General features: G+C 37.3%; 1 long non-coding RNA gene and 1 other non-coding gene across 2 annotated transcripts; one reads left to right on the top strand and one right to left on the bottom strand.

Annotated features, from left to right (window-relative positions):
- Positions 1-4,117: 4,117 nt before the first annotated feature.
- On the bottom strand, positions 4,118-4,318 carry LOC129239864 (U2 spliceosomal RNA). The gene has a single exon (XR_008581968.1). It is a non-coding gene; the product is annotated as a U2 spliceosomal RNA (small nuclear RNA).
- A 1,194-nt stretch (positions 4,319-5,512) lies between these two features.
- On the top strand, positions 5,513-6,558 carry LOC129239545 (uncharacterized). Its single transcript, XR_008581860.1, has 3 exons — positions 5,513-5,841; positions 5,913-6,203; positions 6,300-6,558. It is a non-coding gene; the product is annotated as an uncharacterized LOC129239545 (long non-coding RNA).
- Positions 6,559-6,795: the final 237 nt, after the last annotated feature.

Here is a 6,795-nt window from a genome sequence, read left to right as displayed (position 1 = left end):
TTACAAACCTTTGAAGACCCTAAAAATTTTGATTTTATAATCCAAGAATCAACAGCTGCTTCAAGAAACTCACAAGCAGCCAATCCAATTTGAAGTGAAGCGTGGATTTTATATAATAAAAAGAAGGGGTTATATATATTAAAAATGGAAAAAGTTTCTAAGAACTAATTTTGCTCAGGCAACTGCGAAGTTAAATTCCTCCTCGACGCATAAAGCCTACAGTCTATAAGTCTACCTTTATGCGCTTCCGATTGTATGGCACAGAAGCTTGGACTATAGCAACATCACATATGATAATTTTCATCTTCTGTCCAATAAGCAATCGTTTGGCCCTTTCAGTCGCATATGAATACGTCTTTATTATGTAAGCCAATATGCATACCAGGACACTGAGGCATTGCAGGAAACTTTTGAGGGGATGAACAGGTTAGGCAGGAAAATGTCGAGACGGCTTCTTGTAGAGGCCTTGAGGCTTATTAACTTACCTGTGGTCTGGTCTTGGACAGACAGACATTCTAAGTCTGCTCAGCAAACTCAGAGCTGAAACTTTGATATGCAATGTTGCTATGGGCAGTTAACCCTTTACTGCATGAATTAAACCAACGTCGAAAAAAAATTGTTTCACGGTAGAAATAGCTTTATTGAATCTATACTATAAAGGTGAATGTCTGTATGTCGTCCGCGCATCACTACGAAACGACAACACCAAATGACGTAAAAATTTTTATACATTCATATTTTCACCCAATGAAGGTTATAGGCATGTTTTTATGATGGAACTCCTTTCTCACAGCCCCCAGGCCCCGCCACCACTCTCATTCGTCACTAATAATCGAATATTTGCTTAAATTTAATCTAAAAAATCTTAGTTTTTCCTATTTCCCACTATTTATAGCACACTATCGACTTCATAATCCGTATAAGCTGTTCAACTATGACCCAAATGCAAAGTTCAAAAACGGTTTGAGATAGAAAATTAATAAAAATAATTTTGCTTGAAATGTTTCTGATTGTTTGTTTTTATTTTATTCAACGAGGCATAGCAACGGATTTCGGGTATTGTAATATTATGGTTATTAATAAAAATTATTTTCTATGAAATTATTGTTTGTAATTCTTTTATATACATATCCTAAATCCCTCAAAACTACTCCTACGCGAGCGGTGCCGCGGGTTAAAGCTAATTAGTAATTAATAATATTAAATAATAAAATTATGAAAAAATTTATATTTTGGTCCGTTTTTTTACGGTTAAATAGTTTAAACAGTTAAAAAGCGGACACATTATATCCGGCGAGAAAAACTAGTATATCGGTTCCACAAAAATATTTTTTTTTGTTTTTGTCAAAAAGTGCTTACGCTTTACTCCGTTATCGTGTTTTGAAAATGAATCACTTGCACTTCAACTCTGATTTTTCACCCACTTGCACAAAAGTGAGGTTATTTCGAAATGTCATAAGAAATGTCAAAATCATAGACATTTTTTTATATTTGATGGATTAAAATAGTTTAAAATATTTTATAATACTTAATTTCGAAATAAAATTTAATCAAAACTTCAAAACTGGGCACATATGCGCTAAAGGGCTAAAGAAGCTTCTCCGGTTAATCAAGTCGCAATCCTCTACATTGATTAGTGCCTGATTGTAATCAATACCCAATATAATTTTAATTACTTGCTAAGTCAGCTGCTTGGAGGGCGATGATACCTCAACGCTTTTGCTTCGCCTTCTTAGTTTTCTGGTTGCACGTGGCTGGAAAAATATAAAAACACACACCACAAATAAGAGGAGGAGCTCGGCCAATCGCCAATAGAGGGTGTAAGCGCCAATTAAATACAGTCTGTCTAATAGAAGCGTGACCGCCACAATGTAGAAATTATTTGACCAATTCAATTCTAACAGACTGAATTGTATGGGCTTATATTGGCTTTATTATACCCAATATATTCAAAAAATCTATAGTCACCACCATTAGTTATAATGCCTTCACATCTTCGAGGCATCTTGGTGTTAATTTCTACGTCAGTTGTTGAGGTAATCGACACCAACCAGCCGAAACATTTTCAATAGGGCTCACATCAGGCGACTGTGAAGGCCAATTCAACATTTCAATTCGATTTTGCTGTTTCCACTCTACACAACTTCGGCCTCGATGCTTGGGATCGTAGTCTTCTTGTAAAATCCAAGTTGGCTAATTCTTTCGAACATCTTTGCAGCTGCCCACTGTCGGTAATAATGCTTTTCCGTAAATTTTATTTATCAAAACTGCATTCAAATTGGCAATAAACACGAATAAACGGCCAAATCCTTTTTCGGAGAAGCAGCCCCAAACATCAACCTTAACTGGATGCTTAACAGTGCGTATAAGTTGCCAGTAGTATACCAGGACTGACATGTGCAGCTATTCGCGCAAAAAGGTGATACATTCGTGGTTCATCCAACTCCGTTCTGAATTTGCATTAGCTCATCCAAGTATTTTTTCAATGCGTAATAATGAGAGCTGCGGTTTTTCAACGTGCTCCAGAATTTGAGGTCTTCTGCACGTAAACGTACTTGAACCGTGTCTTTGAAAACATTAACACGACTACTCTTGAAAAGTACGTATGCTTCACGCAATCATAAGTTCGGCTTTATCACAAATAAATCAGTGATCTTATTATTATTTTTTTTCCGGCTTCGTCCAGGGAACTCGTCAACGTTTTTAAATTCGGTATACCGTTGCACCCATTTATTAATGAACGTCTTCGATATTTTCAAAATATTTTGCTGCAAATACATTGGCATGTCTGTCTACGCTATTAATTTCCACCCTGGGCTTCTGGAACAGCCCAGCATTAACCTAATCTAATTTATACGGTTGACGTATTCGTCAAATAACAGTTTTTAAGTTTCTATGAACTTTGTAGAATTTAAATCAGGAAATCCAAATAAAATGCTGACATTTCCATTTCAGTCACAAATCATATCAAAAGAAATTTTAAACTTGATTTCAATTATTTTATTGGCCTCCAAATGTAATATTTAGTTTGGGTATTTATGTATATTTTGTTATATATTTTGTTTAAAATATAATATATCTTGGTTCAATTAAATTTATAAATTCCTAAATATTGACAAAATTTTCAATTGTTCATTGAATAAATAATTAAATGCATTCTCGTAGAAATAATTTCTCATTGTCGATGGCCTATTTGAAAGAAATTGCAGAAAAGAAAATTTACGACATAGGCAGATTTACAGTCAAATCAAGATGGTTCGACTAATAAAAAATACCAGTCTAACGGTTAGACTTGATAGAAGTGAAACCTTCCGTAAAACAAACTGAGAGAGAATAAGACGAAAGCAGCATTAGGAGCGGGATAATTATAGGTTCATTATAATATTGCTATAAAGTTCATATTTTATTTTCTTCATTTTATCATTATTCATCCTCAATGTTTTCAATTTCAACAAATGATACGAGTGGCTTATGATAGATAAAATATGATACAAATGCTTTGGTTTCGATGTTGTCAAAAAAAATACTCAAACGGACCGAAGAAACAGACTTACAAATTTCTTCCATTTTCGTCTACTTGTATTCATATAAAAATTTATGTCTCTTCCCACCAAAGCTAAATGTATTAGTATATTTTTTCTTGTATTTATTCAAGGCTGAAATCCAAAAAACTGTTTTCAATAAATAATCAGAAATGTCCTACAATGCAAATTTCAAAAAAAAAAAAAATTTTATTTCTTGTGATTCGAACCAAGAATTTTGGATCGGAAGCTCACATTGCTAGCCGCTCGGCAATCGCGCCATACTGTCGGTGTTGGCCTAAAAGTTATTTAGTTCGTCGCTACGTTTATATGTAATTCGTTTCACTTTTTCCCAAATCACTCCCAACGATTCTAAAGAAGTTTTCACTTCAAAAATTAATGTACGAAATATTTATACCGATTCACTTAAACTGACTTTCAGTATCTAAACCAAAAAACTGTTCAATAAATAATCAGAAATGTCCTACAATGCAAATTTCAAAAAAAAAAATTCCATTTTCGTCTACATGTATTCATATAAAAATTTATGGCTCTTCCCACCAAAGCTAAATGTATTAGTATATTTTTTCTTGTATTTATTCAAAGCCGAAATCCCGGCGGTACTGCAATACCGGGTCAACCCGTGGCAGAGAAGGAGCAAGCCCCTAAAACACTCCGCCCATTTCCAAAAATCAGTTTAACATTTGTTGTCCTCCGATGGAGGACCTATCAGATGTTAAGCTGATAACCACAATACCTAGTCAATACATTTTAAATAATAAACCTAATAAAACTTTTGAGAATTACACGCTCACAAAAATTATTTATATCAACATATAATATAACGCTTCGTAACTAAATAACTTTTAGGCCAGCGACGACAGCATGGCGCGGTAGCCGAGCGACTAGCAATGTGAGCTTCCGATCCAAGATGGAAATATCACTTTGAAACAACTAGCAACATTGTTTTTAGAGGTACACCTAGCTTTGAAGTGGGTAGCACAACAACCAGCAATAAAATAACAACATCCTGCACCAGCCTAGCGAAGATTAAGGATGCAATTAAGAAACTGAAGCTCAACAAAGCTGCGGGCGAGGATGGCATACAGCCTGAACTAATGATTGCCGACCCACAAATATCAGCAGAAATTCGTCATTCCCACATCACCGCAGCCTGGAGCAATGAAAAGCTGTTTCCGTCCTGGACAAAAGGCATCATCGTGAAGCTGCCCGAGGGAGGCGACCTGCGTGACTGTGGCAACTGGCGAGGAATACCCCTACTTTACACCATCTACAAATTGTAGCCGCGATCAAAAAAAGCATTTGACGCTTTTAAACGATACGCAATATGGCTGGCACTGAGTAGAAAGTGACTTGCCGTCCAGATGATCTGCCTCATCAAAGCCCTCTACGAGAACTCTGAACTGGTAGAGCTTCACAAAGGCGATATCAGCGATCTGTTTACTACCAACGCAGGCGTACGGCAAGGTTGTCCGCTGTCACCCCTTCTCTTCGCCATCGTCCTTGATGACGTCATGAGCCAACTGACCCTGTACAAAAAAGGCATCGTGTGGAGTTTCCCCAGACATCTTGGGGATCTGGACTTCGCCGATAACATCTGTCTCCTTTCTTACAAACTCTCTGTCATGCAAGCGAAGGCGAATAGACTAGTTGCGCTGGCACGCACTGTCGGACTGGAGGTCAACATCACCAAGACCAAGGCTATGAGAGTTAACCACAATAACGCATGGCACATATTGATTGATGGATGCCCGATGTAATTTGTCGAAAGCTTGTGCTACTTCGGTTGCATCATCACGGCAGATGGTGGAGCAGATGAACATGTTAACTGCTGGCTAAACAAAGAAAGGACCGCATTCGGGCGAATACATAGAGTATGGGGGGTGCGCAAATCTCCAGGCGCACTTAACTGCGAATATTCGGCTCATGCGTGAAGTCCGTATTGTTGTACGGAAGCAAAACATGGCTGGTCTGTGACATCATCACACAGATGCTATAATTCTTCAACAACAAATGCCCCCAAATCATCTGTAGATTATTCTGCCCAAACACCATCAGCAACGACGCGCAGATCAACGAATGAGGAACCCATCCTATGGCAAATCAAATGCAGAAAATGGTGATGGATAGATCACACGCTCAGAAAACCGCAAGGTAGCATCACGAGAATGCCACTGGACCAAAAATCACTTGGCCATTTTAAAAATTCTGCATAAACATTTCAATTTCAATTCCACATATCAGAACAGATACCACGAATTATAGTTAGGTATGCACAAAGGCGTACAAACATACAAAGGTACGTACAAACTGAGATATTCGTAAACGTTTGAATATACACAAAATTAAAATAAATCAATTTCTGTATAGGAAGTTCATTTTATGATGATAATTAAATTGTTCTGGTGTGCATTAACACGAAAACGAACAGAAAAACAAATGAAACAACAAAAACATAATAAAGCGCGAACATGAATAACCAAATCGAATCGCTGCTACGTACGTCCTACATCTCTCGGAGCCGCACAGCGTTTTTAATCCGCTCTAAATTGAACAACACTTTAAAATCAATATTAAATTAACAAAAGCAACAAGGGTTAGAGCAGAGGCGAGTATGAAGAAAACGCGTTACAAATAAGACGTCCAGCGATAAAGCAGCAGGTAAGGGGTATGACTAAAAATGACCATATGGCTTAATCGAATTATTAATAATAATGATAATAATAATAAAAATCCTATAATATTGAATCTGTGCAGTGGCAGCATAAAGCGATCAATACAAATGTATCCATACATGTGTATGTGTTGATATAGGATGCCTTCCGCTGAGCGGCCAAAAACGAACGTATTCACTCATAGTCGAAGTCGCGCATGAAGGCAATGTTATGTTTTGACCACAACTTGGTGCAGTGGTAGCGACTCAGCCGACGACAGAAGCGGCAGTGGCAGTGGCAGTGGCAGCTATAGTATGTCGGTGATTTCGGCTGAAACAAGTCCGTGTTGCTTTGGTAGTATGCGCGTGAACAGCAACAGCGATATGATTTATGAACTGGCAGCGGTTGTTATCGTAATAAAATTTAAAAATATCTTCATTCTATTCTTGTTAATTATTTTCGGTTAGGAGCTTTGGCTTACCTTTCGGCAGCAATAATGCCGACGAACGCCGTAAACCAACTCCATGTGCACGCCACTTATGATGCCAGATCAAATCTGTAACGGCAAAAAAGTTGAACCGCAAAATACTTGTTTTGGT

This window comes from Anastrepha obliqua, chromosome 2 (genome assembly GCF_027943255.1).
Source record: "Anastrepha obliqua isolate idAnaObli1 chromosome 2, idAnaObli1_1.0, whole genome shotgun sequence".
NCBI classification, from domain to species: Eukaryota; Metazoa; Arthropoda; class Insecta; order Diptera; family Tephritidae; genus Anastrepha; species Anastrepha obliqua.
The sequence above is the reverse complement of the archived record's forward strand: the minus strand, read 5'-3'. Positions and strand labels throughout refer to the sequence as shown.